The following is a 22,071-nucleotide window of genomic DNA, read 5'->3' on the forward strand; positions in this document are numbered from 1 at the left end:
TATTAAATCTTCATTTGCTGAGTATATATGAGAGGTAAATATTCTGCTCCGGTTGAGCCATTGTGTCTTTTACAGAGAAGAAACGGTAATACACATCTCCCATACATGCAACTGGTCACAAAGGGAACCATTGAAGCATTGTACTTCTAGGTTCAGTTGAGCTGACCCCCACCGTGAGGCTAGACCACAGCATCAGACGAGACAAATAATGCTCTTTGAGAATCAGATTTTTATGATAAAACAGTGTCAGCAGAAAAAGTATTCACTTTCTCAGAAAAGCTTTATCAGAGAAATCAGAAAAGCTTTATTGTCAAGTACGTTTTTGGACATACAAGGAATTTGTTTTGGTGTAGTCGGTGCAATACAATACAAAAGTGGGAATTAACTCCTCTGGTGTAGTAGCCCTGATGTTCATGAGTTCTTCTCTGGTGAGAGAGCTCCGGGTGCCATCACAGAAGACCGTTTTAAAGCAAAAAACAAAACAAAACAATGCGCACCAACACGCCGAGGCGACCATCTGCGGTGCCAAGATATTCATGTTTCTGTTCATTCAACTAAATTGTAAAGCACTTTGGTCAGTTTTTGTTGTTTTTAAGGTGCTTTATAAATAAATTGACTGTTGCTTCTCTTCGTTTGAGCTATAGACAGTACCCATTAATAACAAGGTAATTTGTTTTTCAGAAAGATATGCATAGTTTTGATTGCCAAAAACCTGTTAATAAGGTAAGGTAAGCTTAATGTTTTAGTGTAGCTCTCCTGGGAGCAATCACATCGTCAGGTCTTCTTGGGCTTGTCTCTTACCAGCTTGGCACACCCGCTTTTGGTTGTCTACAGTTTTCATCTGCAAACCCTCTCAGTCTCCGGCAGGTTGGATGGGTATCGATGGTGGCCAACCATTTTTAGATCTTTCCTTAGATGTTTAATTGGGTTTAGGTCTAGACTCTGGCTGGGCCACTTTCACATACTCCTTCTAAAGCCATTTCTTTCTTATCTTGGCTGTGTGCTTCGGGTCGTCTAAAGGTAAATTGCTGCCTTAGTGTAACGTCTAGTACCCTGTGTACGAGGTTTTCCTGAAGATTCCTATATTTGACTGCTGTCATCTCACCCTGCAAAACAACACCCCCAAAGCATGATGCTACCACCACCACGCTTCATATATGATGCATGGAAACATGTTTTCATTTTGTCAATGTTTACATATTTACTATGTAAAAAAACATTTTTTAAAGGAAGCCAGTCAAATCAGTTTCAGAATAAGTCTGTAAGACAAAAATGTAGAAAAAGTGAAGACTTTCTGATGGGACAGATTTTTTTTAAGAAATGTGGAATAAACAAAGGAAGCATGTACAATGTGTATCGTTCCTGCACTAAGCGATGACGTTTATGTTTTTGTTTCATATATCTACATCTGCTTTATTTACTTTTGTTCTATTTACATTCATTCTCAATGTAAGGCCTACTCTTCTATCCTTTACAGGACCACCCTAGCTAAACAATGACTAAGCTGAGTCTCCGCGAGACGTTTCGTCATAGGAGAAACATTCTCTTTGAACCACCGTCTGCACCAAATGATGGGTCCTTTCTAAGAAATAAATGCTTGCAGTTAAAGCAGATAGAACAGACTGAAAATGGAGCTGTGGATTTATACGCGTCAGTGAAACACTTGGTGACCTCTCACACTGGGGCTCCTGCCTTGTTTAAGTGGCTCCGCTTGCTTTCTCATGATTTGTAGTGGAACTTGTGTTGGGATCAAACCTCTCAGTAGTTTTGTGGTAAACATTTCATAGCTCTGCTCCACAGATGGATTTAATGAGGAATTTAAGGCATTAGCAAGACATTCATATGGGGGGTTGTTGCGGTTTGTGTGTGTGAGCAGGGACGCTGAACTCAGTGGTTGGTTTTTATAGATTTCTCTGATTGAAATAAACAATCAGTCCGCTTCCAAGCATCAGCATGTGCGATTTATTGTGAGCTGATAGCTACATTGGTGAAAGCATGGGGTGTTTTAGAAGAAAAATGGTAGCAGGGTCCCACAGTGGGGCCATATGGCGGCTGAGAATGTCATTGGGTGGGGGGTGTTACACATTGGCTGTGAATGTTGAGATGGGGCCAGTGTTTCTCTCACACTGCTCTCAAATGCCTCTTTACAGTGTTCCCCCTGCTTTCATCCTTTGCGTCCTGCCTCCCCCTTTTTCCTCCTCCAATAAATGATCCTTTTGTTTGCGTGTGTTTGCTGGCAGTCCTCAACAGGGACAAGTCCCAAGAACAGTGGACTCTCCTGGGGCATTTCTCCTCTGCATCCTATAATTTTCCCCTTTCAAATTTTGTTGTTTTGATTCTTTTCCTGTGTCCATCTTCATTTTGGTTTTTTGGGTCTTTACTGGTTGCCTTTGTTCGTTCATCACCCTGTTTGTCCTTGTGTGACATCTCGGCTGATGGATTTTTGGAATTCCTTCCCTCCCTTGTTTTTGACACCCGCTCCATTCATTGTTTTTTTTTTTTTTTAGCCATTATAAATCTCAACCTCCTCTGCTTCCACATATCATTTCCAACCATCCTATAAATGCACTTTTACAACTCTCTCAAATTAAGCAGTTATCCTTTAGTAATCAGGGAAAAAAAAATATCAAGACACCGTTTCTATTTCCAACAATGTACTGTATGTGAGTGTTATGATCGCCTGTAATTAAAGGGGGATTGTTTTTCCTCCAGCAGCCATAAGCCTGTATAGGTAATGACTGTGTGTGCGTCTCAGGGCTGAAAACTGAGGGCCAAAGGCTAAAATTAAACATGAGTTGTGGGTCGTGTGCCAGGAACAGTCCTATTAGACGCTGGTTATGTAATGTGTAAACGCAACCTCATGGTTAAGATAAAGACGAGAAGCACACTGAACTGTTTCACCCTAAACGAAAGATATTTAACTTTAAGGCAACCATTTTAAGCCAGGAATATTTACTACCAGCCAGAGGAAACACTTAGACGATTAACTATGGGGAAACCCCCTAAAACAGCATTGAGTTTTATTTTAAGGCAAATATTGTATTTTCTAGGGGTATCTAGAGCAGGATGTTTTTTGTCCTGGAAACTGATCTGCATTATTTGAGAATAGTCCCAATCATTCATTATCACTTTATTAAAATTAACGCCATTTATGTGGTGAAAAACTCCATTAGGAGTGCAGTAAAATAACACATTATTGCATGGTCTACACTGATATTGTGATATTTTTTTCTAAAGTTGACCCAATACCACCAGCTGCAGTTTTCAATTAACTCTCATCTCTCCCTGGCGGCCAAGGCTTTCCTGCGGTGCGGTTGGCCAAAATGCTAGATATGCTAGTATGTTTACTCTCTGTTTTGAGATGTTTCAGTGATGGTTTGACTCATGTTTCAATGAAGTTAATGATGTGTGAACAAAGCCTAGAGAAAAAGTTCTCCTGCCTCAATAATTTAGCACTTTTCTCTGAACGTCCTAATTTTTAGCAACTAGTGTTTTGGCTGCTTTCCCGGACACTAGGGGATATCTGAGTCTCTTTTTCACGCAGCCAACCTATAATACAGCGATGCACATGAAAACGGGTGTTGGTTTAAAAGAGCTGGCGTTGCGAATTTTGGCCCTGCAGTTCACTGGGGAGTGTGCAAAAAATTTACAGACGACACACCAACAAGCAGTTTTAAGACATGAATGGTCAGGTACTCCGATACGGATCATTTAAAGAAGGCCTAGATTTGGACCCATTTGCTACTTTTGTTTTATTCTTGACTTCTTATGAACACATTTTTTAATCAAATCTACTGCTTATTTTCATGAACTTTTTGTTAATTTAATCTGAGAGCCTCACCGGTTCAGAGCAGTTGAATGCTGTTAAATCTGCCATAGAAAAAATCCATTTATTTATATTATACCAAGCAGAACATATTTATCTGCAGGGAAACTGTTCTGGTAAATCTGTGTGATGGCTGAAGTGTCTTGTTGATTCGAACTAAACCGTATATTATTAGACAGGATTCCTACACAATCTTGAAAAAGTTTGAATTTAGGTTTTAGTGTTTTTTCAAGTTCAGATGGATCATTACGTCTTAATGTAGCCACTTACGGTTAAAGAATAATCAGCGGAACAAGCTTTTGTGGCGCAACTCCATGACAAACAACCCATTAAGTGCACTCGTTCCTCTGCAGAAAACAGTTTGCCTGTGTGCGACAGGCTCGTCTGTCAGACCGTGTAATCCACGTCGATGCTAGTTTAGACTGACAGCCCTAGTTGTGTTACGTAAAACACACGCTCAAGGATTGGATGTGACCCCCTCCTCCCTGCGAGGAGGGTTAGACTTAGGGCACTGTATATATATCTACACACACATATATATGCATGCATGTATGCATGTTTATGTGTACATGTGGCTGTTTATCTGCTGAGACGTTTTGCTTTGTGCTGAGGGCAGAATGCCTCTCTCAGCACAGTGACTCAGAGCCGCTCACATTAATGCAGAGTGTAAGTGCATACAGATGTGAAGTGGGAACAGCAGGACTGAACACGTGGTGGCTAAATCCAGGGCTGATGTAAGTCTCAATCCTACAAGTTAATTTAGATGCTGTGTTTTTAGATAAACAATTTATTTAGCATGACCTTACCTAACAATGCATTTAATTTGAGAAATTACACAAATAGCAGAATTTATCCATCTTCTTGTGTTTGGCTATTGTATAATTGACTATAAAGTCTGGGTGGTACAGCTGACCATCGTATTATTATATAATTCATCTTAAAATGGAAATCTGCTGCAAACTCTACTTTCCCTCATTAGCCTAATTACAGTATTACACAATGGGATTTACCCACAAAGAAGGAAGCAAAAATAAAGCCATGTGTGTGCATGAGAAAAAGCTTCCAGGCCCAACAAACTCCATATTTCTCTGTTTATCTTGTTTTATTCCTCACACATTTATTTAGATGTCTGTGGATAACTTCTCAGAGCGTATCCGCCAAGGATCCATCTGAGGGAGCTGGAGCGTGTTTTTGTTGAAATCAAGGATGTGTCCTTCTCTGAAGTCCAGTCTTGGTTTGTTTGGGTGGTCTGCTCAAGGAGGTGACGTACTAACTTCCACGCTCGGAACAACTCCCCGCTGTTTTGGTTTTTGGGGAAGCCTCGAAGGTTGTCTGTCTGTCCCTACTGCATGCCAGGGAGCTTGAAGGCTTTCACCACGGAGCCTTTGATCAGATCATATGCCTGCGTCGCCTCATCGTGGCCCTCTGACTCTGTCTGATTAGGTAAATCCAAGAGCTGGAAGGGTAATCTGGTCTGAGTCCTGAAAATCCCACACTTACATCTGTGAAGATGATCAAGTTGCTGCAGAGTACTGTTCTCAGTATGCAAAGATCAGAATGACATGGTGAAAACCAGCAATATTCAGCAGCCAGCTTTTAACTGGTAAATATGTTTGGCTGTCCGCTCTGATGGAGCCTGCAGTCAGCTACTAAGCAAACATGCTTATCTAGCTTACCAACTGCAGTTTTAAAGCTGTGGCTTCCTAAGAAGAGTGATCAGTTGTTCTTAAGTTTTCACACCATGACTGTGTTTTTTGTGACCATAAATATCTCAAAAAAGCCGAAATTGAATTTTTTTTTTTTTTTTTTTACTGAGCGATGGTTGAAACACTGGCAGGGTGCAGCAATAGAATAATGCTGCACTGTTTCTGAGGCAGACAAAAAACCAGGAGTGTTTGGCTCTGCTTGATGAATAGAAACTGAACCTGCAGTGTGTCAGATGAGTCTGTAGGTTGCCATGCATGCAGCATGTGTGTGTGTGTGTGTGTGCACCTGCTGAACCTTCATGCACCTTTCAGCTCACTATGACACATCCTGCTGATTGGAAGAGGATCACTTTGAAGGAAAATGAACTTGGTTTGCGTCACTTGTACGATGACCCTTATTTAGTTGTTTCACATAAAAAATGGAAATATAGAGGGTAAAAAATACTATCTGGAGCCACTCTTTGGTGAAAAGAAAATATTTGGCACCACAGTAAACTGTTTGACGCTAGTCTTTGTTGGCTCAGTGAACACCAGTGATAAGAACGTGTTTTTTTTTTCCCTCCAACGCCAACAGATCATCAACTGTCTTTGCTTTCGGTTACTTTTCTTCCCAAGACCTTAACCCGGTCGGGTTACTCACCTCCCACCAGACACCAGTTTTTAGAGTACACAGATTTCCACCAGCTGGATCCTACTCGCTGTCAAGTCAAAGACAGAGAGGGAAAATGTTGTTTATGATATTAATAAGTTAGTATTTTCAGACCTGAGGAGCTTCATTCATGAGATCAGGAAGACAGATCTCCTGGTGGAACGAAAATGTGCACACCAATTCGTCGCACTAATGCACGGATATCTCTTCATTTTCACATGCATGTACACAACTCCTCATCTGCTAATTTATAGCTACTTGTTGTCATTCCCCATAAAGGTGAAGCACAGATGTGCAAACTCCCTCTGAAGACACGGATCAAAGATCAGATGTTTGTACTGACAGTGTTTGATGATGCAGTTTGATGATGCAGTTTGATGATGCAGTTTGATGATGCAGTTTGATGCAGTTTGATGATGCAGTGCAAAGGAAGTTATTAGTGCTTCTTTTGTATCTGTTGTAGAAATAGATTAATCTTCTAGTTTATTTTAGTTCTTAATTAGCCAGACAAAGCTGTCCCTCATTAAATACTTTAACTTGAAAAATAAATTCAGAAACCTGTTTATTTGCTGTCAATGAGACACTAGTGTAACATGCTGTGATCAGCTTGTCAACTGTCGTTTTCCAACATCATTCCCTTAATAGGAGTGGTAGGTAGCCTTCTTTCAATCTTGACTAGTAACCGGTAGGGGAATGGCAGCATTATAACTCCACTCACTACAGCACTTTTTCTGTTAGAGCAAAAAAGAATAAGTACTTGGAAATTTGTGTGTTTTTGAAAAGAATGTGGACTTTAACATGTCTAATAAACTTCTTTGTTAATAAAAACGTAGCTGCACCAACACATTTTTACATCTCCATTTATTAGTCAAACAGTCCAGTAACACTGTTTATAATGTGGAGGTCATCTTGCCCCTTCGCCATTTTGTACCTTTGCAGTCTTGGACAGTTCGTACCTCTGCTGATTCGGGTACTAAAAGGAGCCGTCTGCCACTGGACATTTCATGCCGACCTTTCATCACCTCCTACCCACTAGGTGGAATGATTTTCATCCCACTTTCACAAACTTAAACTCATTTTGTTTAATCTGCTGTAAGGAAATGTGGTTCTGGGACTCAGATAATTAACATCCACCTGTAGAAGGTTTCTTATAATGTCATTTTCCATCAAAGTCAACTAGACGCAGTGGGGATCAGAACCAAACTAAATGGAAAAGTGGCTTTAATGCAGAGTGTTTAAGTAAATTATAATTAATATTTCAACATTAAGTAAAATTAACTGTTATAAAATGGTTTGGCACATGGGTAGGAAGTGGTTTTGTCACAGGTATAAAATGGAAGTAGTAACGGCCAAAATGGGTGGCAAAAAGGGATGAATCCACCCGGGTCATTTTCCTTTTCATAACAAGAAAATCCCTTGTCAGATTTTGCGTACCTGTGTTTAATGTGTTTTAGCATTTGATCATTGGAAAGTGACTTCTTCCCTCCTTTGGCCTTAAATAGCTCTTAGCAAATAAATCAGAACCGGCACAGCTAATTTTCACTAATTCTTCTAATTTCCCTCATCTGGCAAAAAAAAAAAAAAAAAAGGCTTTCTTTCAGTTCAGCTGCCAGCTAAAGGTTTCTTTCACAGGAAGTCGACTGCGGCCTTTTTTGTTTTTGTGTTTTGCTGGTGAGCTGCCAGGCCAACCAAATGGTAATTAGGTAGTAAAACCTCGACTAATGGCTCAGTACTCCAGTCATGTTTTGACTGACTAGTGCCTTATTCACATGCAATTGGCACACATGAATACAAGAACCAAGAGGCATGGAGTGAATTGTGTTGGCAGCTTGGCCAGTCCAAGAGGCGCCGCCGGACGGACTGAAGTGTGAGTGTTTGTGAGATCTAGCTTTGAACTTGACATTGGATTTGACTGAGGAGCATTTTTGATATCCGCACCTGTGCACGCTCTCTTTCTTTCTTTTAAAACTTCAAAGCTCTTTAGTTTTAACAAAAAATCTTGGGTTTGTTTGGTTTACACACTTGCATGACAACACACATAAATCACAGACTCGTAGGTCTTTGGTGGGAAAAAGAAACTCGGGAAGAGGGAATCGCCTGAAGCGTTTCAGCTAATGCGTAAATTTTACCTCCCTACCTCGGTTTCTCTCCCTCTCTCACACACACACCTACTTTCTCTTTTGTAAAAACTGTTTCGCTCATTCCGTCTTCAACAAAACCCATCTTCCTCTCCATTACCCCTTCATTTCTCTGCTCTTCCTGTCCATTCATTTCTCCTCCAGTAGACTTTTTGTTTGCTCTCTTCTTTTATTCTAAAACCCAGACTTTCCCCTTTTTTCCCTCCCTTACAATCATATTCCAAGGATGTTTCACTTAAGTAAAAACACATCTATTAATACCTGATGGTGTCCATCAGGGATGACTAATAGGGCCAGATTTAATTATTTAGATCAGAAGAAACAGTGCAACAAATCTTGATTATATTTTGGATTTGAACATTTTGATTTTTTTGTGAACCTGTGTAGCGTGGTATTCAAACAGATCAGGCTTTTAAAGTAAACAAATTTATCTTTTTCATTCAATTAAATGTTTGGCTATTATAGTCTGTCTTACAGGTGTGCTTTTTCTTTAGCTTCTTCACAATATGACATATTAATACCAAAAACTTCAATGGATTTTATTAGGATTTTATGAGAGAGGCCAAAAAAAGCTGTGAAGTGCGAGGATAATGATATGCGGTCTTTGCTGCAGTTTGGGCTGGAAATCTTGTGAAATATGGTTTGATCTAAACCATTCCACTGTAGCCCTGGCTGGATATTTAGGGTCATTGTCTTGCTAGAAAGGGAACTTCTGCCCCATTCTCTAGTCGTTCAGCCTCTAGGGTTTTTCTCCCAATATATAGCCTCAAGTAGTCTCTATAAACTCTCACCAGCTTCCTTGACCCAGCAAAATCAAGTCATTTCCACAGCCTACTGCCTCCACCATCTGCAGTGTTAGTTTTTCAGTGCTTCTAGCATTTTGTATCTAGGCCTCATAACAGGACATGTTTGATGGGCTTTTGGCAAACTCCAAACAGAACATTTTCCCAGCTTTCTTGTCGCAGCGTCTTTCTTCTTACCATTCTTCCATAAAGATCAGATTTGTGGAGTGCATGACTAACAGTTGCTCCGTTAAAGTATCCTCCAATCTAAACTGTGCCTCTCTGCAGCTCCTCCAGAGTTACCATGGGCCTCATGGCTGCTTCTCTGATTAATACTCTTGTACAGCTAATTAATTTAGCTGGACGGTCAAGTCTTGGCCAGTTTGCAGTTGTTCAGTAATACTTTCATTTTCAGTTGATGGATTGAAGAGCGCTCTGTAAGCTGTTCTAAGGTTAGATGGTCTAGATAGACCAATCCAAACGCGACTTTAAAATTTCCCTTATAACTATCTATTTCCTGTCTAGTGTGTTCCTTGGTCTTTACACCAGAGGCTGGAATTATTGATTATTTTGGTAGTAAACTAATCTATCAATTGTTTTCCAAAGCAGTGGACTGCTTGGCAAATATTTTTCATTTGCCGTAATGCAGTGCAGTTTTTTACGTTATTATATAAATTAAAGATACTTTTATTTATTTATTCATTTCTCAGCTCTCATTGAAAATTTAAAAGGCTTAAGTCAAACCTGAACTGGATTAATTTTTTTACTAATACTGTTATTTGTGGAAAAAAAATCAGTGTAGCCCTACTGTTCACTTATTTTTCATAAACCTTATAAATTACACACATGGGTGCAATATTTACTAATTAGCTGACTGTTTTATTTAGGGATGTCGGAGTAAAGGGTGGGAATACAAATGCATGAAATACTTTCACATTGAATCCTAATGAAATAAAATAAAAATGTTTAATGGGTAGGAACAGTTTTCCAGTGCACTGTATCATTATAACTTAAACTGTTTTGAGTTGAATAGCTTTATGAGAAAAAGAAGCAAATTGACGCATTAAATCTGCTATGTTTGAGGTGTATCTTCGGAGTGTGTATGTGCATCCACGTGCATCTCTGTGTTTTCCGGGCGACGTTCCAGTTCTGTGTGTGAGAGTAATCCTGGCTACAGAGCTGCGATTGTGCGCTGTGGTATGGGATGTATGCTGGGCTCCGAGTGAGTTGGGCGCTGCCTTAAAGAACGGAGTTGCCACCCACCGACCCATCGGGGTTACTGAGTGCACAGGGGGGAAAAGGAGGAGGAGGAAGAGAAGGAGGGAGTGTTTTCCTCTTTTCACACACACTCATTCTTATTTGTGCAGAGCATTTTCTTGCTTCTTCTCATCCTAAACGCCTTTTCCACTCATCAGACACCTTTCTTTGCTGCCTCAGGTGCTTCTCCCGTTGCTGTCACCACCTCCGTGCTTCCTCCCATGCCGCAGGCATGATCTGTGTGTGTTCCCAGACCTGGCATTAATCAAACTCTACCTCTCTAACTGGGTTTGTCGGTAAAGAGCTTAGTGCCGGTGGGCGTTTGGGGAGCATTAAGCTGATTACAGTCCACTAACGAGCCACTTCTCACATGGAGATCTCGTACCAGGCCGGCCGGGCTAAAATACTGCTCATCTGCGAGGTTGCGTGTGGCGATGCCGCATATTCTCGTTGCCAGAGCTGCAGTGAGGCCACGAGGAGGTCAGAGTAGATCTTGGGGCCGCCTGAAGTGCTGACGATGACAGCACAGGAAGAACTTGGACTCACACTGACAGGGTCAGATTATTCTCATGTGGGGCCACCTTGAAATCCTTCTTTTCCACCTGCTTGGGCTTCACCATTAAACTTTCAGTCTGGTTAGACTGTTTGAATTGGGTTCAGTTAAGCCAATTTAAACTGGATGACCCTTTGAGTACCTGCTGAGCTCTGCTGCAGAAATGACAGATGGTCACACACTGACAGTGCAGTACATGCAAACTCAATGCGTTGCACCATTAAGGATGTTCCCTAATTTTTTTTAATAATTTGTATTTAAATTTGTTTCCCATGCATGACTTAAGAGGGGTCTAGATAGATAACTTTTAGTAATTGTAACTCACATGTACGTACAGTAAAGTATAAAACCTTGCATCGACCTTATTCATGGCATGGTTCGCAGTATTTAAGTATGCAAAGATGTTAGAGTTTGTGTAGCGAAGGACCCCGGAATGCAGACAAGCAGGCAGCATGACGGTAAGTGAAATGATTTAATTAACAAAACTTACTACAGAAGTTGACGTCAAAAACAGACATGGGCAGGCTGGTAAGACAGGCTTGGCATGATCAACAGGACACAGGTGACATGAACTGAAAATGTTTCCGCGAGGAATAAACAGAACGGAGGTGTATATACAGGTCCTTCTCAAAATATTAGCATATTGTGATAAAGTTCATTATTTTCCATAATGTCATGATGAAAATTTAACATTCATATATTTTAGATTCATTGCACACTAACTGAAATATTTCAGGTCTTTTATTGTCTTAATACGGATGATTTTGGCATACAGCTCATGAAAACCCAAAATTCCTATCTCACAAAATTAGCATATCATTAAAAGGGTCTCTAAACGAGCTATGAACCTAATCATCTGAATCAACGAGTTAACTCTAAACACCTGCAAAAGATTCCTGAGGCCTTTAAAACTCCCAGCCTGGTTCATCACTCAAAACCCCAATCATGGGTAAGACTGCCGACCTGACTGCTGTCCAGAAGGCCACTATTGACACCCTCAAGCAAGAGGGTAAGACACAGAAAGAAATTTCTGAACGAATAGGCTGTTCCCAGAGTGCTGTATCAAGGCACCTCAGTTAGAAGTCTGTGGGAAGGAAAAAGTGTGGCAGAAAACGCTGCACAACGAGAAGAGGTGACCGGACCCTGAGGAAGATTGTGGAGAAGGGCCGATTCCAGACCTTGGGGGACCTGCGGAAGCAGTGGACTGAGTCTGGAGTAGAAACATCCAGAGCCACCGTGCACAGGCATGTGCAGGAAATGGGCTACAGGTGTCGCATTCCCCAGGTCAAGCCACTTTTGAACCAGAAAGAGCGGCAGAAGCGCCTGACGTGGGCTACAGAGAAGCAGCACTGGACTGTTGCTCAGTGGTCCAAAGTACTTTTTTCGGATGAAAGCAAATTCTGCATGTCATTCGGAAATCAAGGTGCCAGAGTCTGGAGGAAGACTGGGGAGAAGGAAATGCCAAAATGCCAGAAGTCCAGTGTCAAGTACCCACAGTCAGTGATGGTCTGGGGTGCCGTGTCAGCTGCTGGTGTTGGTCCACTGTGTTTTATCAAGGGCAGGGTCAATGCAGCTAGCTATCAGGAGATTTTGGAGCACTTCATGCTTCCATCTGCTGAAAAGCTTTATGGAGATGAAGATTTCATTTTTCAGCACGACCTGGCACCTGCTCACAGTGCCAAAACCACTGGTAAATGGTTTACTGACCATGGTATCACTGTGCTCAATTAGCCTGCCAACTCCCCTGACCTGAACCCCATAGAGAATCTGTGGGATATTGTGAAGAGAACGTTGAGAGACTCATGACCCAACACTCTGGATGAGCTAAAGGCCGCTATCGAAGCATCCTGGGCCTCCATAAGACCTCAGCAGTGCCACAGGCTGATTGCCTCCATGCCACGCCGCATTGAAGCAGTCATTTCTGCAAAAGGATTCCCGACCAAGTATTAAGTGCATAACTGTACATGATTATTTGAAGGTTGACGTTTTTTGTATTAAAAACACTTTTCTTTTATTGGTTGGATGAAATATGCTAATTTTGTGAGATAGGAATTTTGGGTTTTCATGAGCTGTATGCCAAAATCATCCGTATTAAGACAATAAAAGACCTGAAATATTTCAGTTAGTGTGCAATGAATCTAAAATATATGAATGTTAAATTTTCATCATGACATTATGGAAAATAATGAACTTTATCACAATATGCTAATATTTTGAGAAGGACCTGTATGGAGCGTGAACCAGGTGAAGCGAGGAGACAGATTTGCTCAGTGCAGGTGAACCGAATAAAGTTGATTAACAGACAGGAGAGAACAAAACGTGACTGGAGCACAACAGAGACTCTTGAATACAAACTAATAGAAAATAGAAAAACATGAAACTAAAGTATAACCAGATCCAAAAACCAAACTTGACAAAGCATGAACTAGAACACAAAAACTAAAGCATGACCAGGAAAATAATAAACAGAAGCATGATTCAAAAACTGTGAGAAACATCTAAGAAAAAACCAGAAACCAAACAAATCATAACACAAAGATATTAAAAAAAATAAAAACTGTTAAAACCTTCCGTCATACCGTTCCTACGTTTTGAAGTGGTTTCAGTGATATTCTGGAGAAAATACCAGAGTTTTGTTCAATTGTATGGTGCTTCTAACCCACCTGTTGCAGGGCACTGCCGATCAGCTGGCCAAAACAAGCCTGCTAGACCTTTCCCTTGCTTACAAGAAAGAAATATTTCCAGACAGACAGTCATACTGTGGAAATTGCAGGATCTACATCCATCACTCTTATTCGGGTCACAGTTTTAAAACAACATTGGGTTAGCTACAAGCAGCATAAGCAGGCCCTCTCATTAATGTTTCCTTAGAAGCTGATGTTAGGAAGTGTTTTACAATTTGGAGAAGCTCAACGTTTGTTCTATAAAAGGAAGAGAAGACTTCATTTGGATTGCTCAACTCTGGTGGCCTGCAGAGAAAGCTATAGGGGGAACGTAGACTTACAGACCTTCTTCGGTTGTGTAACCCTGACACAATGTTCAGCCATCTGCAGTGAAATCAGGAAGTCAACCAGGATCTTAAAGAAACAAGCGTCTTGGCTGACAGTTTACAGGGTAAACGCACACGAAGCTTTGTACGTGGGTATAAGTCTACATTATAACCAATCCACACATCTCTATGACAAGTTCACGTTAATGCTCTCGAAGGTCACTGAGAGAGGGAACACAGGGCACCTGAAAGCTGCCTTATCTAACTCACATCAGCACACTGGACAAAGCAGCAGAGGTGTTTGCTCACTGCTGCCATTACTGGCCGGAGAACGGTCGTTAACCTTTAGAGCGCTCCCTCACCTCCGCGTCTCCTCAGCGTCAGCGCAACAGCTGGGCCTTGCCGTAACAGCTTCCTCTGATTTTATAGGGGGTTTTTAGCAGACTCCGTGTGTGTGTCAGGGTTCTTCTGCAGTCTGGATATTTTCAATGACTGGATAATTATGGAAAGACAAAAGAAAACGTATGGAAAATGGCCGGTTTTATCCATTCATCTATCCAGATAATGTATCTGGATAGATGAATATTAGTCTTTAAGGGGTAAAAAAAAACTTTTGGTGTTGGTCCATCCCCCAATATTATTGTCGGACTGGGTGAAGATTTACAAAGTTTGGACAAATCTGCCCTTTGAGCACATCTATTCACCTGCTTTAGAAATAAGTGGTACTGCAAAGATTGGCAACCATGTGATCAGAATGTTTAAGAACTTTTAATTACAGAGGGGCCTATTTCTTTTAGCCACTCTTAAAAATGGGAAAGATAAGAGAACATTCTATTCAAGTAAGGGAGGCGTGTTTTGATCTTTATTGGTCAGGAAAGGGCTACAAGAAAGAAATTCAGTGAAACGAAATAGTAGTATTTATGCTATTAGCTGCAGCCGTACTCCTTGTAAAAAGTGAGCACCCTTTGCACTTTTTGAAACACCTGGTAAACCTGTGTAAAAGGACTATTGGCACCCCTGAAAATCAACTGGGCAAACATTAGTGGCAAGCACCAAGTATGCATCCATGCAGCCCTTCACAGTTGTGATAATGCACACAGGGATATTGTGATGACCCATGAGAATTTAGGGTGGACGAGGACAAAAGTTCAATTTTGAAGCTGTTCAGGTTGGTGTGTCCAAGCATTATAATAGAAAGTTGAGTGGAAGAAAAAAGTGTGCTAGAAACGGGGGCACAAATAGTTTTTCGATAAGGTTCTAATTTATTAAGATGTGTCTGTAAGCCTGTATGTCTTCTAGCTCCGTATATCTGCTTGGAAACAAAAGCACTTCTCATGTAATGAGCCTCTTTATATGTTTGGGAAATGTGCTGTCAGTTTTCTCAGAGAACACAGAGGACCTCCTCCTCCTCACACACTCACCTCCCCACGCCCGTCAACACAATGTTCTTCTCCACTGCAGGCGTCAAAGCCCTCTAAGTGGAGCATTACCAGCATCAAATTGGCAGCGGAGAGGAAATGAAATGCGTTTAACTCGTTTACTCATTTAGTCATACCTGTTCAAGAACAAACAAGCCAAAGTTGCATATTGAGGAGATGGGTCGGCAGAGGGAAGAGAATAAAGGATTTAGTGATTGAGAGGAAGGTGTCAGCCCTGTTTACTCCAATTTCTTTTATAGTTTCATCTGCCATTAATGAAACCGTTTATGTTTATGTTGAGTTTTCCTACAGGTCATGCAGAATATCAGATCAGAAACCAAGGATTTTAAGCAAGGCACTGAAATTTACATCAACACTCCCACGTAGGAAGAAACATTGTCAGGGTTTCACGCTTTGAGAGGCCAGCTTAGAGTGTTTTTAAGGAGGGGAACTGCTTTTGTCCTCCTCACTTGCCACGTGCCTAAATGAGTCGGGGACAGGGTGTTAAAGCGAGCAGGCTTTTTTGGAGGATCAGCAGAATCTGAATATGAATCATCACGTCCTGTAGGGAACAGAACGGTGATTTCATCACCGTGCGATTAGTTTACATGAAACGGGACGTTTGTCACCCAGCAGCCTCCATTAAACTGTAACAGATTCTCAGTGAGAAAAAAACGTCTGATGATAGAAAATAATTAATTTTACAGAGTCACCAGTGCTGGATTTATTGGTACCCCTGTTGTGAATACCTTGCACACAGCTTGATCTTCTCTCTTCAGCTCACCCCTTTCTACAGGACTTAAGCCTGAGGACTGGGATGGCCATTTAAAAGGCTCATTTTATGTTTGGTGAACTGTTTCTGTGTTCATTTGTTTTGGATAAAATTTCCTCCTGAAAGACCCACGTCAACCCATTTTCAGTTCACTGGCAGAAGCCACCATATTTGTACTTAAAATTTCCTGGTATTTCAAAGACTACTTGATGCAATGAACCCTAACAAGGTCTTTAGGACCGTGGAAGAGAAACAGGCCCTAAGCATCACAGGTCCTCCACCATGCTTAATAGTAGGGCTCAAATAGTGTATAGTACAGTCTTAAATGTGTAGGAAGCTGATGTGGCATCATGTCTTTCAACACCCTTGAAACCAAAGACTCGTACACAATAGTATAATGGTGGTATAACTGTTGAACTTTTGATATGTTCTCCCTCCCGTAACCATCCCCTTTATTAAGCACGGTGAAAGGTGAACTTGGATCCTCGTCAACTCTTGTTAATCAATGTAAGACTTGTTTTAAATTTTTCTCTGACTCTAGATGGCAAGTTCAGGCAAGTAGCCTTTTCCTGACTTCTAGCTTACTTCACTGGCATGTTCTCTTGTCTTTCCCCCTGTGAAGAGTGGCTAAGAGAAATGGGCCTCTGTGTCGCACCATATTCATACTCCCCTGATTAAAAGTTCCTGTCAACTTAAAACAAGGTATAAATTAAAAAAAAAGGATTCAGTAACAATTATTTCATGGGAATTAAATTAAAGGTTTGATACCGAAACTGTTTTCAGTGTGAGTTTAAGCTGCTGTGATAAAAGATACAATTTATTTTAAGGGTTTTTCCACATCTTTACTGAGTGTAAATACATGTGGAGGGTTCTGTATTTTGTTAGAGAAGTATGGCTACAGTTAATGTTATAAATGCTGCTATTTGTTTCGTTGGAAACACTTTGATGGGTTTTTAGAACTGTAAATTGCAGAACATCCAAGATGGTGGCAGTTCTATAGGAAAGTGCTTTGTTTCGATTTTTATTTATACGTTTTGGTGTTTTCAGTACAAAAATAAACATATGCACGAAGCAATCTTAAGGCACAACTATCATCGAGGTCATCCCTCATTTACCTTGTGGTTCTACTCCACGTTGCCAATGGTACATACATTACAATTACCACTGTAGCAGCTTCCCAGCCAGTCTCGACGGGTGATTTTAGCATTTTATTTTCCCTCAGTCACCTCAGTCCTTCAATCACCGTGAAAACTAAAACATATACAAATATTAGAATACAAACATAAACTTACAATACAAACAACAAAACAAAAACGTACCTCGCTGCTTTCACTGGGGAACACAGAGTGTTCATTCATTTCCTTGTGCCAAGCATCTCGTCAGTTCAAGTCATTCATTGGCACAATGATTCTACAAGCCTTTATAGGGCCTGCCGTCATTAACTACAGTGAGGTACATAAAAAAAACAAAAAACCCAAAACATTATAAAATATAAACCAACAATGCTAATCAAAACGGACAAACATCCATACACAATCTGCGACGTTCTTAATTTAGAAAATTCACTTCGAACAATTTAATTTAAATAGTATACAAAATAAATTATTTAGGCAATTTATTTTAAATAGATCACAATCCATTACAACCACTATGACTTGTCTGTAAACAACCGGTCGCCATTTGAGTCCTTTTTACTCTGTTCTTTCTTCTCATCTTGTGTTCTAGTTTGAAACAGCCTCCATCTCTGTCCAATCATTCAAACATAATAAACTCCTTGGACAGCTTCACCAGTCAGCGGTTTTGTATGTTTTGGTGTTTTACAGCAAATCCCATATTCTTTACATGACAGCAACGGGTTTGTTGCAAACCATGCAAATGTGATGACAGTCAGCTTTATTAGGCCAGAGTGGCGTTTTCTTTCATTTGTGTTTACAGTGTAAGCCTGCAGATAGAATCTGAAACGGAGTGACGTTATGGGATTTTGTTGCATGGATCCTGTTGTGGTGTTTTCCACCCCCTCTCTGTGTGCTTTGAGTTTTGCTACTTTATAGCTGAATAAATTCAAAACTAGCTGTCTACTACGCTGGCCTGACATTCAGTCACATTTACTTTAAGCATACAGTTGCTGTGTCTTCTGAATGTAGCAATAAGCAACCTGATTATCATTTTGCGGCCGATTATGCGTATTTCTTCCCCACTATTTCATGGGTCTCCTGTACATTTTTATGTTAAAATTCCGCTTTTCCAGACTCAAATTTGAAGTTGCTATACATTATAGTCAACTTTAATAGGATCAGAGCTGCAGCTAGCGATTATTTTGCTAATTGATTAATATGTGGACTATGTTTTCGATTAATAACCGGATAGCAAAAGGTGCTAAATAGGAGATTTGTAGCAGGCGAAGCTCAATCTATGCAGCTTGAGGAGTTCTGGATAGAACATATTTACAGACAAAGAAAGTTTTTTATCTTAAATACAAAATGTATATATTCTTTGTACAATATTTGCCAAGATATTGCTCTGAGTGGGTTGTTGTTTTAGCAAATGGCATGTTTTAGAGTATGTGTACTCCAGTTAACGATTATTTGATTACTAAATTAGTTGACGATTAATTCAATAATCAATTAATCACGATTAATCCGATTAATTGTTTCAGCCATAAAAGGTATAAATGCAAAACTTTCCTATGAGTTAGTGGAAGATTGTTTTTACAGGTTTAAGGCTTTATATAGGGATGGATGGATGGATGAATGGATGGTACGGTGGTTTAAAATTACATTATTTGTCAACACCGTTTTTTTTTCTACTTATCCAGCAACAAAGTAACACTAATTGTACTGAAACTTTAGGAGTGAGAAAGAGCAAAGTCGAGATCTTCTCTAGGGGACTGAAGAAGAGGAGCTGACAAATATTTGCTGTGCATGTTGACCAAGTCTCCGGTCTGCACACAGTCCGACAAACAACCCACACACTCACTGCTGCATGCCAACACAGTCAGCATTCATATCTGTGCACACATACACAGATCTGCTGCACTGTAATTGGAAAGCAACATGCTGCCAAACCCTGCTCAACGAGAATTATTGAGATTCTCTGTAATAACGAGGTCCATTCAAGAGCACAGAGCTAAATATGATGAAGAAAGTAGCTAAAGCCTTTCTATTAATAATTACATATTCATCATCAGACCGGAGCAGAGGCCAGAGGGAAGTCACGTGAAAAACACGGAGTGAGCTACGGTGAAGTGGCTTCCGAACACATGTGACGGGATCTCTAAACGCAACCCAGATACTGCTCCGTCAGCCCCCTCATGGTCGTTTAGAAGATCAAACAGCAGCTTTAAAAGTTGTCTGCTCAGTCTGATGCTGCACCAGACTCCCTCTCACTGAGTCATTTCAGGTCAGCAGGCGAGGGAGGAGCAAATCTGTTACTTAAGATCATCCAAGGAGGAGACGGGAGCTTTTAGCTGGTTTCATGAAAGATTTTCCACCTCTGCTGTGAGGAGATGCAGACATCTGTTTCAGAGCCGTAACAGGCAGATAACTCAGATTCGACAGTAATTGTTTGTGAGGAGAGATGAGTTTAGGAGGCAGAATGCAATGGTCATTTTTGTGTTAATCTTTTTTCAAACATGCCTGATTAGATCTTAAAGCATTACAGCTGCAAGTAAAAATGTGCTAAAAGAGGCTATAATTGCTCAACAGAAGGCATTTCAGTTTACAGGGCGGTATTAATACGTGTGCTTCTCTCCATTTGGCTCAGAAGTTGGGTATCTGGGAATGATGTCACACTTGAATCCCAGCTTAAGTGGGAAAACCAGTAGGATTTGCTAATGGATGGACTTAGTGACAAAACTAACAAATTGTAGCAATACATTTAGATAATATATTCTTAGCTTTCACACTTAAGAATACCTGCTACACTTCACTGACTCGTTCAATACTTCAGCTTTTTTTAAATATAAATAAGCAGAGCCCATGGTGGATTTTTCAGGTGTATGTTGGTGGCAAGTCTCTGATTTTTTATTTTTTTTTTATTTTTGTGGCGCTAGTAGCCATTTTTCACAGTAATCAGATAGGAAATGGGGAGAAAAAGAAGAGTGGAAGTCATGCAGCGCAGGTCCTGAGGTCAAGAATCAAACCCCTGAACGGCTGCGTTGAGGTCAACCGCTTTGAAAGCCTGATTAAAGGCCCTGACAGACTGTACCTCTCTGTGTATGCTAGTTACTTGTACCTCATGGACTATTTTTACCTCAGCTGAAAAATCACTCAGAGATAAACAGTTTTTGCTAAAAACTCATAAAGGTCGATTGTGCATCTGTTCATAACCCGTCTAGTCAGAAGAGGAGAAGAAGAAGAAGTGAAAAGAAATAATAAAATAATTTATCACCAGAATATCAGGTTTCCTGAGAGATTATATTTCCTTAAAAAAACATCCTTCATTTTTATTCTGCTGGTTCTCATCTGACCCTTTTATTTTCTCTATCAGCTGGGTGTTTGTTGGGTATCTGAGGGTACTGTTTAATTGTGTTAAATAGCACCCTCTCAGTGTAAAAAAAACTTGGTCCTTTACCGCCTCCTTGTGGTAGTGTTAGTGGTGCGTTACTGCCAGGTGCTGTGGAAAAAGTACTTTCTAACGTATGAATACGTCTATTAACTTTTTAGGATTGTGCCACATTACAACTACCAAACCTCAGTGTATTTTATTGGTATTTCTATGAAATAAACCAACAGAAAGTGGTGCATAATTGTGAAATCGACAAAAAATCATCGAGTTCTGTTTAATCCATCATCTGAAAATGCTAAGAATATGGAACGACAAATTATAACATTCCAATCTCTGTGTTTGGTGGAAAACTAGCTCTGCACATCACCCTCAACACACCATCCCCAGGGTAAAACATAGTGGTGGCAGCATCATACTGTGGGGATGTATTTCTTTAGCAAGCTCAATATCTAGAGCAGTTTTTCTCAAACCTGGTCCTCAGGGCCACTCATGTTTTAGGTGTGGATGTGTCTCTGCTTCGGCACATACGATTCAAATGGTTTCATTCCCTCCTGCATGCCTGCAAGCTTTTGCCGTCAGGTGCTGCAAAGGTCTGTTTATCACCCATTTATTAAAGTAAGGTGTGTAGCAGCAGTGAAACACCTAAAACATGCAGGACTGTGGGCCATGAGGACCGGGTTGAGATCTAGTGAGGCTTTGCAAAGAAGAATGGGAAAAAAAATTCAGTCAGATGTTCAAAGCTGCTATAGACTTACCCCAAAAGACATGCATCTGTAATTGAATCAAAAGGGGGTTTTATTAAGTATTGATTGAAGGAAAGCCGAATACAAAGGCATGCTACACTTTTCTGATGTTTGCCTGTAAATTTCATTCATCAGGAATTACCCTTTAACACAAAGTAGTTTGATCTGTTACTTTTGGTTGAATAGTTTCTGACACACATTGAAGTTGTGGGTTTCAGGTCACACAGCATATAATTCAAAGTTTTCACAGTAAATGATCACAAACTGTTTTTTTACCTAGAAAAAAAAAACCTGACGGTGCACCCCAAGTTTCTTTTCCAACACATGAAAGGCACACTTTTATACAATAAAATGAAGTGAACAAAACATCAACTCTCTAGCTGTAAAGGTCTGCCTTCCTGCTTACAGGTTTGAGCGTGCATGCAAGCCAAAAGAATCCTGCTTGTGGTTGAATCTGGCTGCTTTGAAGCTTACAAATCAAGCAAATGTTTCAGGCGCAGCAGCTCTGCCCTTCTCCAAGATGGAGCAAGAGCTTCTTGTGTTTCGTGTCACCGTCCGGATCGCCCCGGATCTCCCCTTCTGGGAGAGGCCTTGCTCAGAAGTGAAGACCCCACCTGCTTATCCCATCAGTCCATATATCACCTCTCTCCACATGACACCTTAGTGTGTGTGTGTGTGTGTTTGGAGTGTTTTAGTGGCTGAACTGGTGGAGCAACACCAACACGGACAAAT

General features: G+C 40.6%; 1 protein-coding gene across 1 annotated transcript in view; it reads left to right on the forward strand.

Annotated features, from left to right (window-relative positions):
- si:ch73-335l21.1 (insulin receptor substrate 1-B) overlaps positions 1-22,071 on the forward strand; it is an 84,358-nt gene that overhangs the window by 48,192 nt on the left and 14,095 nt on the right. The gene's annotated exons all lie outside the window — the stretch shown is intronic.

This window comes from Girardinichthys multiradiatus, chromosome 14 (assembly GCF_021462225.1).
Source record: "Girardinichthys multiradiatus isolate DD_20200921_A chromosome 14, DD_fGirMul_XY1, whole genome shotgun sequence".
Lineage (NCBI taxonomy): Eukaryota > Metazoa > Chordata > Actinopteri > Cyprinodontiformes > Goodeidae > Girardinichthys > Girardinichthys multiradiatus.